We start from the raw sequence: 17,501 nt of genomic DNA, 5'->3' as shown, positions 1-17,501 counted from the left end.
CTGCGCGCGCCGGCCCGCGGCTAGGGTGCGGGGAGCGGGGCGAGGGCAGAGACACCCCTACACTCCTGCCCTCCCTCGACAGCAAGGCGATCCAAGGTACATTCGGGATGAGAATTAGAGATGCCCCGGGACGATCGGTCCACAGCATCCGCCACTGTGGCGAGGGAGACTCAGAGTTCTCCGCAGCCGGGCTCCACGCCCCCGAAGTCAGAGTCCCACCTGACCCAGCCCCTTCCCCTCCAGCCTGGGGCAGTCCTCCCCGCTGGGCTGGGGAACCCGGGAGGTGGTTCCATCACGGGATCCCGGTGATCCTGCCCTGGATCTGACCGGATTTCGGCAGCGTCTCTCGGGAAACACGGGGAGAGTGTTTTGCTTTGCTTTTCACCCTGGTAACGGCGGTCCCGGCCCCACCCTCCATCTCCCACGCCCACACCCGGCTCCACACCTCCCCGATCCGCCCTACGCGGCCAGGTAAACCCCGGGCGTGTCAGCACAACCTCTAGAAAGCCAGTGTACGTGTCAATAAAAGTCACCTGGGACTTCCACTTATCTATGGTACCTTCTTATAGACTGCCCCAGAATAAATAGCACCATTATGCAATGAAAGGAGACGCGCATTTCCACTCGCCTCCCTAACCCCCAATATTTTGCCACTTTACAGATTAAAACTAATTCCATTAATACACCCAAGGCAGATTTGTGAAGGTTTGGCCCGGTCCGTGGAGGAAATTCAACTAAATAAGCAGCCAAATAAACATGCCGGAAACAGTGTTAAACGAAGGGAATTGTTGACAGTGACATCTATCGTGTCCGATGTGTTTGTGGCTGCAATTTATCTTGTTTCCTTCCAATAATTTCTTAATTTTAAATCTCCAAGTCGCACCTGGATAGAAAACGCTGTCAGCATTTACAAAAGTCTGAGCTTGACATTTATTCTCTTGTCCCTGCACTCTCCTACTGAAACTCTGGAAGTCACGATAAGAATCTTGACTGAGAAGAAAGTCCACTCCCACATGAATGAAACTCTCTTTTCCAAGGAAAACAAAAAGTTCTTCCTGCCTGCCTCCCTTCCCTCGGCTCCTGGGAGAATTGGAGAATGCTTGAAGGGTTGGAGAGACTGGAAAGAGCAATAAAAGGGGAAAGCCCCCAAGGTCTGTGTCTCAGGATGGCATCAGCATCTGAGTCCCTTACATCCTCATTTCATGACTTAATGTCACCAGTGTCTAGAACCCTCTCTCACCACACACAAAGGCAGAAGGAGGCAAGAAAACTCCCTGCACTAAAAGTGCTTCTTTAAACAAAGGCAAAGAATGTCTCTCTCCCAGAAAGAAACCCCAAAGGGTGACTTCAGGGGTTAATCCTCAATGAAAGAGGGTTAAGCAGAGACTTGAATTGTGCTGAGGTTTTATGGCCCAGGAACTGTCTGGGGGAAATCTACATCAACTTTGGTGTGTTTTGCTGAGTGAGATAAGAAGTGGAGCTTTCATGCTGCGGCATGTACATAAGGAAGAGAGAAAAAAATCAAAAAGGGAGGGGAAAAAAAAACAAAGCATCTAAAAACAGTCCATTCGTGGCAACCAAATCTAAATACAAAACATTGTGGGGAGCCAAAAAGAAGAAGAAGGAGAAAGAGAAGGAGGAGAAGGGGAGGAGAGGGAGGAGGAGAAGGAGGAAGAAGAGGAGGAGGAGGAGAGGAAGAAGAGGAAGAAGGAGAAGGAGAAGAAGGAGAAGGAGAAGAGAGGAAATTTCAAGAGATATTTAACAGTTTCTTAGTTCAGTGCAGAGCCCAGTCCCTCATTACTTTGGTCTCCAGATTCCAAAATTCTATTTGCACACAGTGCTGAAAAGCACAAGTTAAGTGCAAGGTAAAAACCAGTCTGGAAAGCATCAGGGCACTAGCCCAGTCTACCTGACTCAACCCACTTCTTCCCCTCAGAAAGGAAGTGGGGTGGATTGTTTTCTTCTTTAGTCCACTTCCTGCCCACATTGCCTACAAAATGAGTTTGAATGTGGGGGTTACTAATTTAAGAGTCTCCAAAGTACTTATCCTCTGGAAACCAAGGCAGCACTCCCCAGGGACATGTGAAAGGCACTTGGATTTAGGACCCAGCACTTCATAGCTAGCTGCGTTCCATTAGGTAAATCATTTCACTTTCCAGGCTTAAATGTTCTCACCTGAAAAATGACACTAACAGTTAAGCACTGGATGCACATCCATTGAGGATGAGGCACAAAGTTAACCCTCAGTGAGAAATATCCTTAGCTAAGAATAGGGGAGCGCTTTCTAAGATACCCCTGAGTCTACCCCCCAATGCTAGCCTGATCATCAGTGGCAAGACATGGGTGGAGTCATCAATACAAGAATGACAATCTTGAAGAGAGAAGAGATGGAACCAATGAGCAAATATGAGGACAATCCAGTTCTCAACCTACAGCAACCCTATGACAAGACTGCCCTTAGTACTGGGGCTGGAGGAAAGTACCTGGGAGACGAACAGGATTTGAGTTCTGATGTGGTCTGGCTTTGGTATTCATGAGCAAGGCATGCCCTTTCTGAGGCTCTGATGTTTTTTTTTAAGTGAGGAGTCCTGGGCTAAGCTCTGAGGGTCCTGAATGAAAACTCTTTGCCAAAGTCATCCTGTGAGCCCCTGGTAAGTTCTGAACGAGCCAGAGGGAGAAAAGTTTTGGAAAGTTTTGAAGGCATAAGAACAGACTCAGTTCTCCAAAATCTAGAGCTGAGAAATATTGACAGATGTGATTCTCAGACATAGCTTGTCTTCCCTTTCCCTCCTTCTGTGTCAATATTTCCAAGAATTTTTACCCACAAGAACCTGATACCTTGCCAGAGAAGAGGGTAACAGGACACTCAAGGCTGGGATTGTATCTCTGGGGACATCTTTGGTATACTCTGTCATCAAGGGCCATAGACACCCAACTTGAACCACAGAGTCAAATCTAGATAGCAACAATTTCCTTAAATGGAAATCTTAACTGAGAGCAGATCCTGAAGACCAAGAACTGTGATGATGTCCTGGAAGCCAGGGTACTAATAAGACTCAGGAGATGTGTGACCTCTAGCCAATTGAGTGACTTAGTGACATAGGCATACTGTTTCGGTTTTCCAGTTTACAAAAAAGAATTACTTCACATGAATTCCCCCTCAAATGAAATAATAGATGTGCAAGTGATTTGAAAATATATATTTTTTAATCGCACTTTTAAAGATTCTTGGCTGGGCACAGTGGTTCATGCATGTAACAGCCAACATTTGGGAAGCTGATCTGAGGATTACAAATCCGAGGACAACCTGAGGACTGTATAGAGAGATCCTGTGCCCTTTGGGGAGAACTTTTTTTTATAATTATGTTTTATCATTTTGAAAACCAGGGAAACAGGCAAGAAGAAAAATACTATCATTTCAACACAACTAACATTTTGACATTTCCTTCTGGACATTTTTTCTCATGCATTTGGTTAAATATATAGTTACAACTTTAGATTGCATATAACTTTAAAATAGCTCTTCTGCTTATGACTGATGTGCTCATTACCACAATTTCCCTCTCAATAATATATTCATTATATTGTAAGATACAGTATACATATGAATGACCGCATAGAATATATATTATGTAGCATATAGCACATTATATATTTTACAAATTATAAAACATACAGTGTAAACCTACCACCCAGGTTAAAAAGTAGACTATGCCCTGCAGTAATCAGAAACTCATGCACGCCCAATCCTGCCTCTCTGCCTCCCAGAGCTAACTACCACTCTAACTCTTACTACCATAGTTTGCAACTCAGTTGGTTCCCTACTTTTAGTAATAAGGTGCTGCCAATATTTTTGTTAGGGTGCTATGCAAATTTAAATGTTTTTCTATGGAAGAAAGGTATCACATACTGGTCAGATTGCTTAAATGGAGTTAGAGGTCTTGATTTCTGTCTTCAAGTGTTACACAGGGTATAGTGGAGGATGGAAGGACTCCCAGAGGTTTTGACTATCTGTGAATCTTCCTGTTTTTGTTAATATCCACTCTATCCTCCTCCAAAACCAAAAAACAAAACAAAACAAAACAAAATCCCTGCAGGTGTTCTTGGCTATTCCTTATATCTCTCCCCTGTCTCTATGTCTCACAGACTTTCCTGCTGGTTTCAAACTGCAATCAGATCTTAGCCTCCTGAGTAGCCAGGATTACAGGCATAAAGCCATCAGTGCTTGCTTTCCCTTTTCTATTTTCCTACTTGATTTATTTCCTGTTTGTCCACTGTGGAACAGGAAATCCAGTTTGTAGACTGGAACACTGGGGGATATTTCTGCTTGGGCCTTTGGGCAAGAAGCGCACTCTGGTTCTGATAGGTCCCAGCTCTGGCATGTCTATGCCATTTCAGTGCCTCCAGGTAGGTAGCCATCACAGTCTGTACCAAGAATTCTAAGATAAGAGTCAAAAGAATCCTAGAACCAGTGTACTTCCATCTTTTCCAAGCTGGAATTAGGCATGCCAATGGGTGAGGGGATGTGTTACTGTGTGTACCAGAGCCACAAAATAAACACAGATCTTGCTTATGCATCTGCCTTAAATATAAGTGTTCAATATATTGTTTGATATTAAACAAGTAGATATATGTTAAGTGTGAATTTAAGTTACACAAAGATTTTTTTTTGGTCATTGGGCTTGAACTCTGGGCCTGGGCACTATACCTGAACTCTTCAGCTCAAAGCTATAGCTCTACCACTTGAGCCACAGGGGCACTTTGGTTTTCTAATGGTTAACTGGAGATAAGAGTCTCACAGAGTTTCATGCCTGGGCTGGCTTTGAACTGCAATTCTCAGATCTCAGCCTCCCTGAGTAGCCACCAATGCCTGCTACACAAAGATTTTTAAGGGAAGAGAGAATATATAAAATACATGCTGATCTTCCCATGAACCATTGAAAATTGTACTTCAAGGACCCTGAGGAGAGTAATTCTTGTCTTCCATTAAGTGCAAGACAATATAAGAAAGTGCCATTATTAGCACCCACTGGGTACAGGTAATGAGCAAAGTCCTTTACATGCACTTATTGAGTTTAATCCTCCTTAGGACCCTTGGAGGTAATTGCTGCAAGCATATACATTTTACAGACAAGAAAACCGAGGCACTAAGGGTAAATAATTTAGGAGAAATTATTTACCTAGTGAGAAGCAGTGCAGGAACAAGCCCAGGCATTCTGGTTCTAGGTGAGGATATTTACACATAATTCTAATTACTCTTGGCAAGCACTCATGGGAAAACATGGTGGGGGGAGAATTCTAATGCACTTAAGTGTCCTCATTTGATGGATAAGGAAACTGAACTCAGAGAAGGAAAGCCACTCTTCAAGTCTCTGAATCTTCCATTCTCATGCCTAAAAGGCCCTTAGCAGCCATTGGATTATTGAGCCCTTTTTATCCTATGCCAGGGGAGATGCTCAGTTTGCCAAGACTTGGGTGAAGAAAAGCTGGGGCTTATGTTTGTTTGGTTTTGGTTTTTGCTAGTCATAGGGCTTGAACTCAGGACCTGGGTGCTGTCCCTGAGCTTTTTTGCTTAAGGTTAGTGTTTTACCACTTGAGCCACAGCTCCACTTCCAGCTTTTTGGTGGTTAATTGGAGAAGAGAGTCTCATGAACTTTCCTGCCTGGGCTGGCTTTGAAACAAAATCCTCAGATCTCATCCTCCTGAGTAGCTAGGATTACAAGCATGAGCCACCATGGCCCAGCTGAGAACAATAATATTTATTTTACCACTGTACCTTGAAAGCATCTCCACAGGAGAAAAACCATTTTCTTTTTCCTCTTCTTCATATATTAGTCACACAGACTCTTGAAATAACATAAATGTCTAGACTTTAGTGGAAATTTGCATCTCTCATGTTGATTTACTGATTTGAAAACAATTTTTAAAAAATCAATATGTGGCCATGTCCCATTTAGTAATTACTATTTACGAAGGACTTGCAACATGCCAGGCACAGTGCTGAGGGTCTTATTTCACCCTCAGACACCTCTTGTGGATTTTCCTAGTTTTACAGATGAGGAAATAAACACCCAGAAAGGTTAAGAACATTGCTAAATAAGCAATTGATTCAAACACAGATCTGACTTCTGTGAAACTTTCATTGGGCTAGATTATCCTTCCGATCTGGAAGAGACTCACTGAGGCTTCTTTTTCTAACACGTTGTCACTCTTGTTGAAATAGGTACCTGTGTCTTACCACGTCTTGGTAGATGGAAGGATCCTTCTGGAACTGACCTTACAAGAAAACTCTTACTCCTGAAGTCCCAGAAGACTCATGCTTTTGGCAAATTCCAGATTCCTGTTCCTTCTGTGAAATTGGCTCCTCTGCCAAATTTGCCATTATTCCCTAATTTGCTTTAACCACAAACATAAGCCCCGCTATTGACTGAGTAAACTGAGTAAGGCTTTTTAGACTTTTATTCTGTTTCCCAAAATACAATGAACTGAAATCATCTGATGATGAACTTTTACTTGAAACTGGAGTGGCTGAGTATGGTGTGAGTCATTCCGGTGAGTTTTTACCTCTCCAACAGTTCATCAGAGCATATCCAATTGCCAGATATTGCTCTGGGCAGCATACCAAAATACCTTACAAGGACAGCAGGGGCACACTCCTTGGCCAGGAGGATTTAAGACATCTTTAGGCCAGAACCTGTGGCTGATGCTTCTCCCAGTTACTCAGGAGGCTCAGATCTAAGAATCATGATTCAAAGTCCACATATGCAGGAAAGTCCATGAGACTCTTATCTCCAATTAACCACTAAAAGGATGGAAGTAGAGCTGTGGCTGTACTTGAGTGGAAAAGCTCAAGACAGTGCCCAGGCCTTGAGTTCAGGCCCTGAACTGGCAAAATAAAAATAAAAGGTCTTTTAACACACACACACACACACACACAAACACACACAACTTCAACATATAGCATCCATTTAGCTCATAAACATTTTTTGTTTTATTAAGGTATTTTGTTGTACTATATAAAGTTGTTGGTTTTGCAAAATCCTTTTTACCAATGAAAGTTGCAGTTTCACTGGGGAAAGTAATAATTTGAAAAACTGTTATCCAACATGGGAAAAAGAAAAGTCTCATTGCAATGATTCTTCCCCATCCCTACCCCTTATGTAGGCAGGATTTGTAACTAGTGGTTCTGTTGCTAGCAGAACACAGTAGTTCATAAACATTTTACCAGACATCTACTATATGCTGGCTTTGTGACCAAACATCCCAGCTTTCCAGACACTCTTGTCTCATGGGGAGACAGACTTGACAACAGATGGTGACATCCCCATGTAATGTGGCTAAAATGGGACAGAAAGGTAGTGTCCAGGAGAGCCAGCAAAGGCTTTTGGGCATGACTTTTGAGCTGAGCATTTTTCTAGACAGAGGAGGCAGGTTGGTAGGCCAGATGTAGACAGAGGTGTATACAAAGACCATGCGTTCTAAGAAGTCAGATGCTTTTCCCCGTTTGCCTCGGTGTTTACTCTCACTTCATTGTATAGTTCCTGTCATGTGCAAAACCTACAACCAATCTGTGGTCACTGAATGAAAGTATGAAGTTGTGAAAACATGGAGTACATGTAGAGAATGGCAACACAGTTGTGGGGCACTGTGCCAGGGAAGGAGGTGGAGCTGGGGAAGGGTGTGTGTGTAGTTGGAAGGAAGAGACCATCGTAGGCTTTGAAGGTTTTGATTATCAATTAGACTATGTCCCCAGAGATGGAGTGGGGGGCGGGGCAAGGTGTCATAGGGCCTTTCAGTGGTAGATGTACACAAGTAGACGTTTTTCAGGAAGATTGATGGACTGTGGGTTAGGTGGATGAGGTACACTGGGCAGGTGAGGCAATCACAGGCCAGTGAACTGAAAGGCGATGACATCCTTACCTTCACAAACCCTTCACTCAATACACATTTCCACAGAACACAATGCTCTTAGGGATGATGAAATTAAAGTGGCATATATATATATATATATATGTTTTGAGAAGAGCTCAATACTTGGAATATAACCGATTATTATAAAATAGCTTCTGTTACTTATAAATTCTGAAACTTTTTATACTGCTTCAATTCTACAATTTTAAGCTTAGTATGTATAGTCAGTGCTAATGATGAAGAGTAGCATGACATATGATGCTTTGCTTTAAAAAGCCATTTTCTAGCTGGATACAATGGCTCATGCTTGTAACCCTAGCTACTCAGGAGGCTAAGATCTGAGGATTACAGTTCAAAGCCAGCCCAGGCATGAACACGAGACTCTTATCTCCAATTCACCACCAGAATACCCTAAGTGGCACTGTGGCTCAAGGGGTAGGGCAGTAGCCTTGAGCTGAAGAGTTCAGGGCCAGAGCTCAGGCCCAGAGCTCAAGTCCCACAACCAGAAAAAAAAAATTCTTTTAAAAGAAGCTATTTTCTCTTATCATCATTCCCTATAGAACAAGAGAATGACAAGAAACACATACCTGGTCACATAAAAGTCACTAGGGCTGGTCCATGGTATGTCTATGTTAAACATACCACCCTGAACGTATCATCTCTTTCAATTTCCAATGCTTTGTTTCCTCATCTGAAACATTACCATAGCCACACAGAATTGCTGGGAAGAATAAATGCATCCAGGAATGATGGGAGTACCTGCTACATACCAAGCATTGTTCCAGACTCTAGGATTACAAGAATGAACAAGCAGATCTACACCTGGCACTTAGCAGGCATTAATTTCTCCTTTTATGTTTAAGCCAAAATAAGGCTGAAGTGGCAATTCAAAGAGAGTATCAATTTAGAAAACCCAGAGTTGTCTCATCAGGATTCTTTCATAGAATTTGAAGACAAAGTATTGATGATTATTAGTCATGGTGTTAGAGGGAAATTGCCATTTCCTTCACTTTGCCCTTTTTTTTGGGGGGGGGGTTAATTGTGGGGCTTGAACTCTGGACCTGGGTGCTGTCCCTGAGTTCTTCAGCTCAAGGCCACCATCCTACCCCACTTTGCCCTTTTATGTTAAACTTGAAAATGGAGAGACTGGTTAAAAAAGGATCCTGTGCTTTCTTTCCCACATACAAACCTTAGTTAACTTTCACCTTCCCTGTGGCACACTTCTGTTTCATGACATGCTCTGGCATGTAGAAGCAAAGGAAACACAAAATGAAAATGAAACAAATGTTCCACCTGAGTCACCAGCCTGTGTTCCTAGTTTATCACCAAAGCAAGAACTCCCACACGATTGAGCCCTGCTCTATTTAGGTTTTAGGACGTCATCATTGTAATTAAAGCACCCTATTATTGTGGTGAAGTAAACAATGAGAAAACACTTTCTTAGAAACATCACACTGATTCGTAAATATTTGGATGGTGAAATCACAGAGGTGGAATGCTAACTTTGCTAACTTGTTGGTGATAAGGATCACTGATTGCTAATATTACCCAGTGAGGAATTAGCCTTAGTCTGAAGTACAAAAGTGGGGTGGAGAGGAAGGAAATCAAGTGGTTATTTTATAATGGTTGTTGGGAATAATCTAGATTTAAAAATAGACTCGTTTCCTAACTTGGTTATAATCCTTTTGGTGTGTATTTATTCATTCCTTCAAGAAATATTTATTGACTTTCTCTAGCCCTGCCCTTTCTGCTCAGGGGGTAACTACACCCTACAAATTACTTTGAGCTACAACTACCTGGGGAGCTCCTGGCTTCTGCTTCTCATTAAATCTTCCTCATCCCATGCTTTTTCCCATGCTATCTTCTCTGCTTGCACTTGTTGTTTGCTTTTTATGTTTTTGTTTTTGTTTTTGCCAGTCCAGGGGCTTGAACTCAGAGCCTAAGCACTTGGGCTTTCTGAAGGTCCAGTGCTCTACCACTTAAGCCACAGCACCACTACTGGGTTGTTTTATGTATATGCTGCCAAGGAATCGAACCTAGGTCTTCGTGCATGCCAGGCAAGCACTCTTAGCACTAGGCCAAACTCTCAGTCCTGCACTTTCTTCTTTCTCCAACCCAACACCCAATCATTTTCTTGTGTTTTTTTTTCTTTTATCTTACAAATTCTAATTCCAAAGTCACTTCTTCCTGTAGGTAATGTAAAGTAAGTCTGGTTCAGGATTAGCTATGGTTTTGGCAGGGCTCATGACAAAATAAATAGTTTTGAGAATTTCAAACAGCTCACAGCTCCCCTGTGTTCCTGTCATTCTTAGCTGATACGATGGCTTTTTACTTATTTACTCCTATTGAAGTAATGGCTTCCCAATTTTCCTCAATTTCCCATCTCTGGGTATTGGCTCAGTGTAAGTCACGGCAGGGGTCACTGTGAATGACCCAGAAGGAAGCTTGGTTTCCACACAGAGTTGGACACTGCTGGCAACTCTGGTCTGGGGCTCACACATTTTCCTGCTGGATTTGAACATGAGGAACTGCAAGCCTAGATTGCCTCATGTAGCTTGAGGGAAAAAAATGCAGAGAGATGAGAGGTTTGGAACAGGGCTGGGCTGGCAACCATATTTCCCAAAGTGTTTTCAGTTATGAGAGTCCACAGATCCACTCTCCTCCCTCCCTGAAGCCATTTTGAACTGGTTTTTCTGATACTTGCTAGCAGAAGTGCAAGAGGTAAGTGCTAGAACACTAAATATACATATGAGGCTCACATCTAAATATTATACATATGAGGCTCACATTTTATTTCTTTGGGATGGCGGATCCAGAGCCTCGCATCCTGACTTGCGCTGTTTCCCGGTGGACTCAAGCTCTCCTCTTCTTTCCTGACACACTCATCTGAGCCTCTCATGCCTTCTGGTCTCTGCTTGGTCTTCTTCCTCCTTGCTCCTTGCGTTTTCCATCCCCACAATTCAAGTTTATATAAAGTAGACTGACTGTGAACCTGCTAATTCTAGATCTCTGCTAATTTATGAGGGCATAAAATAAACACATCTTCAGTTTCCAACTCTGAAATCCTGGAAAAATGGTCAGTTTTTGTTGTTGATGATGTTGTTTTTGTTGATTGATTATGGGGCTTGAACTCTGGGCCTGGACATTATAGCGCCACTTTTAGCTTTCTAGTGGTTAAATGGAGATGAGTCTCATGGACTTTAGTGCTCAAGCTGGCTTCGAACTGCGAACCTCAGATCTTAGCCCCCTGAGTAGCTGAGATTATAGATGTGAGCCATCTCACAGGGCTTACATAATATATTTCTCATATTTCAAAAAAGAGTGGGGGTTGTTGGGCTTGGTGGCTCATACCTGTAATCCTAACTACTCAGGAGGCTGAGATCTGAGGATCATGGTTGAAAGCCAGTCCAGGGCACTCAAGTCTGTGAGACTCTTATCTCCAATTAAACACCAGAAAACCAGAAGTGGCCTATGGCTCAAGGGGTAGGGTGGTAGCCTTGAGCTGAAAAGCTCAAGGACAACACCCAGGCTCAGAGTTCAGAATTCAAGTCCCATGACCAACCAAAAAAAAAAAGTTGGGGGGCTATTGCCCAAGAGTGAATGAAGGTGACTGAAATGTAGCATCACTTTGATCTCGAAAGGATTACATGGATAATCTTATTTTGTTACGAGAACAAGATCCAAATTGTAGAAGCAAACAAAATTTAAAAAAACAAGAAAATCAGCAATATATTCACATTATTTATAAACATGGAGAAGGAACAACTGCAGGAACTGAAAGTCATTGCTTTGAGAGCAGAAATCAGGGCTGATGGGAGTGACTGAGCAGGGAGGTTTGTTTTCTCTTAATAGTGTTATCTTTTCTTTGATATTTTGATGTTGGATTTTTCTTTAAATCAGTCTAGCCTAGACTATCCCAGAACTCATGAGCTTCCTGCTTCAGTCTCCTGAACACTGGTATTATAGATGTGTTTAACACTGGACATAAACATTTGCACATGGTAGCCTGGTACCCAGGCCTCACACCTGTAATCCTAACGACTCAGGAGGTTGAGATTTGAGGATCACAGTTCAAAGCCAGCCCGGGCACTAAAGAACAGGAGACTCTTATCTCCAATTAATCACCAGAAAACTGGAAGTGGTGTGGTGACTCCAAGTGGTAGAGCACTAGTCTCCAGCGAAAAATCTCAGGGATAGCATCAAGTTTCATGACTGACAACCAAAAAAAACCCCAACATATAGCTGTTCAAAACTAATTAAAAATTACATTTGAAAAAAGTAAATGTCTCTCATCTCACCTGCAAAAGAATCACTGTGGACCCTATTTGGTAAATAAGAATGAGTTACTAGCTAGAGTTACGGTTCTCTAGTAGAGTGCCAGCCTAACAGGCATGAGTTCCTGAGTAACCTAGTAAAACACACACACACCATTTTAGGATGATGAGACGTTGCTGAAGTATGGATGTTAAAGATCTCCAAAAAGAGAATCTTTTCATATGCACAGCCTTGATCCCCAGCTTGGCAGAATTGGAAGGCACCGTGGATGTTTTTAAAATCTAGTAGTGTGAGATCCGTAGGCCATTGGAAAGCATATCATATAAAATAATATTTCTCAAAAGGAATCCCAGAAAATGGAAAGCAGAGGCTTTTTCCTTGTTGTTTTTGTTTTCTTTTTGTCTTGTTTGTTCATTTGACTGTCTTTGGGAAGGTCAGGTGGGCACAGAAATAGAGGGACCAAAGGGTGAACAAATGTAGCAGTGCTACTCACGAACAACCATGTTGAAAATATTGTGGGTAAATATCTGCTTTGGGACTGGCTAATTCTTAAACTTCCCTGTTAGGGATTAGTGACATCATTACTGCTTTAGTGCTACTGGTGAACAGGCTGAGAAGGGAATCTGCATGTCCCCAAGTTCAGAACGTACAATTCCACTTCATTTCCTTATTTTTCAACCAACTCCACACCCAGACAGGAATCATCAAGACAGAAGCTCCTCTTAAACCAGGCTTTTCCAGATAGGAGGGGCAGCCACCTTGCTGCAGCAGGTAGGGGAAGCTACTGAGGCACTCTCCCCACTTGGATTCCGCCTCTCCCTTGTGCTCATCTGCAATCACTCATGCTCATATGACGAGGCTCACAGGACACAGAGGAACTGCACCTCCTAAATAGGCATCCTGCTTGCATGTTCCCTCTGCTTTGCTAAATTAACTGTGGCCCACCCCACATTTTCCCTATTACCACAATTCTGGTACCATCTCTTGTCTTGTGGTTATCCACCCTCCTGTCTTTTCTCTGAGTTAATACATTAAAAAGAAATCCTTTCAGTGTTACTTTCAAAGGACTCAAGCAGACAGAAGGTAGACATGAATGGATGTATGCATGAATGAATAATGCTTCATTATAATTGAAGTTGCAAATGACTTTAAGGGCAATGGCAAGGTTGGCTTTTTATCTGCCATTTCCTGTCTTGTATAGAGAGTTCACCTTCTGTGGTATTTCCCTGTTTGCAATACTTTGTCTCTTGGCCAGTGGCTATTTACCTCAGCTCAGTCTATGGGCTTCTACACACGTGGGTTAGTCACAAGAGGTCTAGGCTAGAGATGATAGTTTGCGTCATGCAACCCACTACTATGACAACAACCCCAACTTCTGCAAAAGTCCACTTCTAAATCAGTCGGTTTGGATTGCAAAACAATTCCCAAAGAAACGCTATAATGGAGGGTATTTTAAGTCCTATGTCTACTTAACTCAAACAAAGTTCCTGAATATAAATATTCTTTATTTATTTATTGATGTGTTCATCCTCAAACATTTATTGGACACTAACTTCATGTGATTGGGGAGTGATTATTATGTGTGTGTGTGTGTGTGTGTGTGTATTGCTTTTCTCAATTTTTTTTTTTTTTTTTTTTTTTTTTGCCAGTCCTGGGCTTGATCTCAGGGCTTGAGCACTGTCCTTGGACTTTCTCAAGGCTAGCACTCTACCACTTGAGCCACAGCACCGCTTCTGGCTTTTTTCTAAGTATGTGGTACCGAGGAATCGAACCCGGGTCTTCGTGCATGCTAGGCAAGCACTCTACCACTAGGCCAAACTCCCGGTCCCAGCTTTTCTCAATTTTTATCTTTCATTATTTTTAACTTCCAATGCTAGCTCTTTTTCAAACATAATTATCTTTTTTCCTTTGTCCTACCTAACTCAATAATCCTATCATGGGGGAAAAAAGGCAAAGTTTGTGTCATAACTTGTGAAAATGTTTATTTGTGAGAGACAAAGCTCTTCTTTCCCCCAGGACATTTGACTATGCCCAGAGGGCACTTCTGCCCTTTAAAGGTTCCTGGCTCAGGGTCACTATGGGCCAGGAAATGTTGCATTTTCTTCAGGCTGCTGCAAGGACTTGAATAATATTGGAAATTAGATCTTCATCAACTAACTAACTTTGGGATATAATATAGGGTGATAGCTTTTTTGCTCATGGCTAAAAAAAAAAAAAGTGAAGGTTTACCAGTAAGGTAAATTGGCCTTTATTTATTGTTGTTATTTCTTGTGTTTTCAGATCATTCAAAGAGAGCATGTTAACCATCTGGACACTTTGCATGTTTACTTCTGCTGTAGATCAATTTACACCCAGCTTGCAGAGGAACTTTGTGGTCATCTTAAACTCTCTCAACAAATTTTGTTCTTTGGTATGTTCTCTAAGGGTGGTTCAGAACAGGAATGTCATCTAAGATGATAAACTCATGCTGAGGGTCATTCATTAATTCATTCTCAGCTTTCATGGTAAAGCCTGAACACTGCCTGAAATCACTCCGTCTTGATTGAAAAACTGCTGCCCAACCTCTATGCAAGAAGAGATATTTCAGCTCAAGAGAGAAAGGCTTTTCCCCCCAAGTCCTCTTTCAGGGGTTCAAATGTATGGATTCTCTTGTGACATGGCAAAAGATGAAGGTCATGAGTCACCTGTGCTTTTGTCCAGCTTACAGCAAATGCCTAAGACCGAAATAGAGCTTTCTCAGGGAGAGGTACTTGGCGGCCTTGCTCTTGAAGAAGTTCTGAAGTCTTCCCTGCTTGTTGTAGGTTCAGTAAGCATGAGAATTATTAGTTAATGAACCTCTCTCTCAACTCTCACTCCCTCTTAATGTTGTGGGGTGTGTGTGTGTGTGTGTGTGTGTGTGTGTATGTGTGTGTATTGCTGGGGACTGAACCTAAAACCTTAGCATATTAAGCAAGTGCTCTAACACTCAGTGACAACCTCAGCCCCCTAGTTCCCTTATAAACTTCAGCATATAAGTGAAAATAACCCTATAAGTGGGGTTTAGAGCACAGGCTGGCCAGATTTTTTTCTAAAGGATGATACAAAATTAAAGTTATTACAGTAGATGGTAAAAATTGCCAGTCATATAGGACTCCCAGGTAAGAATGAATTTGAGACCAAGAAGAAATGTTTTTTGTTTGTTTTTGTTTTTAGGAGGTACCAGTAGCCCACACTTGTAACCCTCAGGGGGGCTGAGATCTGGGGATCACAATTCCATTCAGCCTGGGCAGCCATGAGACTCTCCAATTAATTAGTGTGTTAGCCTTGAGCAAAAGAAGCTCAAGAACAGATAAAGCTCTGAGTTCAAGCCCTAGGACTGGCATAATAGATAGAATTTTAGCACAAGCATATCCCAGAAGTATTTAGGATATACTTATAGAAAAAAATTCTTATTTTTTAGCCACGCAAAACAAAGTAGTTGTTGGGGCTGGGAGTTTGGCCTAGTGGTTAAAGTGCTTGCCTAGCATGCGCGAAGACCCAGGTTCGATTCCTTGGTACTATATACATACAAAAAAAAGCTGGAAGCGGTGCTGAGGCTCAAGTGGTAGAGCTCTAGCCTTGAGAAAGACCAAGGACGGTGCTCAGGCCCTGAGCTCAAGCCCAGGACTGGCAAGAAAAAAAAAACAAAAAACAAAGTAGTTGGCCAGGTGCTGGTGTCTCATGCCTATAATCCTAGCTACTAAGAAGGCTGAGATCAAAGGGTTGTAGCTAGAAGTCAGTCTGGACAGGAAAGTCTGAAAGACCCTCATCTCCAAACAACTACCAAAACACCACCAACTGGAGCTATGGCTCAAGTGGTAGAAGGCCAGCCTTAAGAACAAAACTCAGGGACAGTACCCACATGTTAAGTTTAAACTCCATGACTGGTGCGCGCACACACACACACACACACACACACACAGAGTTGATTTACATTTACCAAGACATTGTGTACTATTTTTTCTGTGAGTTAAATCCGACAGCCCCATAAGAGAGACTTTTCATTGACTTAAGAAAACATTATTCACAAGTAGCACTTGTACATTTTGGAAACTCCATTTTCTGTTATGCCTTTTATAATGTTTTTATTGTATTTATAAAAAGAAGACTCTAACATCCTGTTAACTGAGTTCTTACATCTATGTTCTAGGAAATAATAAAATTCTATTTCCGGGGGCCAGGAGTTTGGCCTAGTGGCAGAGTGCTTGACTAGCATGCACAAAGACTCGGGTTCGATTCCTTTGTACCCCACATACATAGCAAAAAGCCGGAAGTGGTGCTGAGGCTCAAGTGGTAGAGCTCTAGCCTTGAGAAAGTCCAAGGACAGTGCTCAAGCCCTGAGCCCAAGCCCAGGACTGGCCAAAAAAAAAAAAATTCTCTTTCCATCAGAATATATCATTATTAGGCCAAGGATGTAGCTCAGTGTTAGATCACTTGCCTAGGATACATAAGGCGCTCGTTTCAATCCCCAGCAATGCAAAAAATAAAATGAAACAAAAAAAATCCACAGGTGTGGGGCCGGGAGTTTGGCCTAGTGGTAGAGTGCTTGCCTAGCATGCAGGAAGACGCGGATTCAATTCCTAGGTACCACATATATATATAAAAAAAAAAGCCAGAAGTGGTGTTGAGGCTCAAGTGGTAGAGCTCTAGCCTTGAGAAAGTCCAAGGACAGTGCTCAGGCCCTGAGCTCAAGCCCAGGACTGGCAAAAAACCAAAAAATCCATAGGTGTATTATATAGTTATGAACTATGTATCTAGCAATTTCAAACATTAAATCACTGCCAAACTTCATTGTACAGGCATATAAAATAATCTATATAATATATATACAATATATATTATTCTTTCATTGGCCTGATTTTTGATAATGCAGACAATATTTTATTATTTTAACCATTAATAAATGTTCTATAAGGTATAATTTTATAGCAGCTTCAATGTGTAAGAGATCATAATTCCTTTTTGCATTTTTAAACTGAACAAATCATTCATCCACTGGCAAAAACATAATAAGCACCAAACAAAACTATTCTAACACCCATAAAAGATGTTATGGGGTTCTTCTAGCTTATGCAGTGCACTGCTGAACTGTTCTTAGATACTTAGTCAAACCTGATTCTTTTAGCCACTGATCTGAGTTCTTTGTATGCTTCTATTCCAAGGAGGGCAGTGGAGACACACTAAGAAGATTGCAGAGAAACCCACTGTAAACACACATACATACATGCGAAGAGAAGAAAGCAGCATAAGACTTGCAGTTATGCAGTCGAGGTGCATCACGAGCAGGAGGAACTCCT

The sequence above is a fragment of the Megascapheus bottae genome, unplaced genomic scaffold (genome assembly GCF_031878675.1).
Source record: "Megascapheus bottae isolate mThoBot1 unplaced genomic scaffold, mThoBot2.hap1 H_1, whole genome shotgun sequence".
Classification (NCBI taxonomy): domain Eukaryota; kingdom Metazoa; phylum Chordata; class Mammalia; order Rodentia; family Geomyidae; genus Megascapheus; species Megascapheus bottae.
This window is presented reverse-complemented; position numbering follows the sequence as displayed.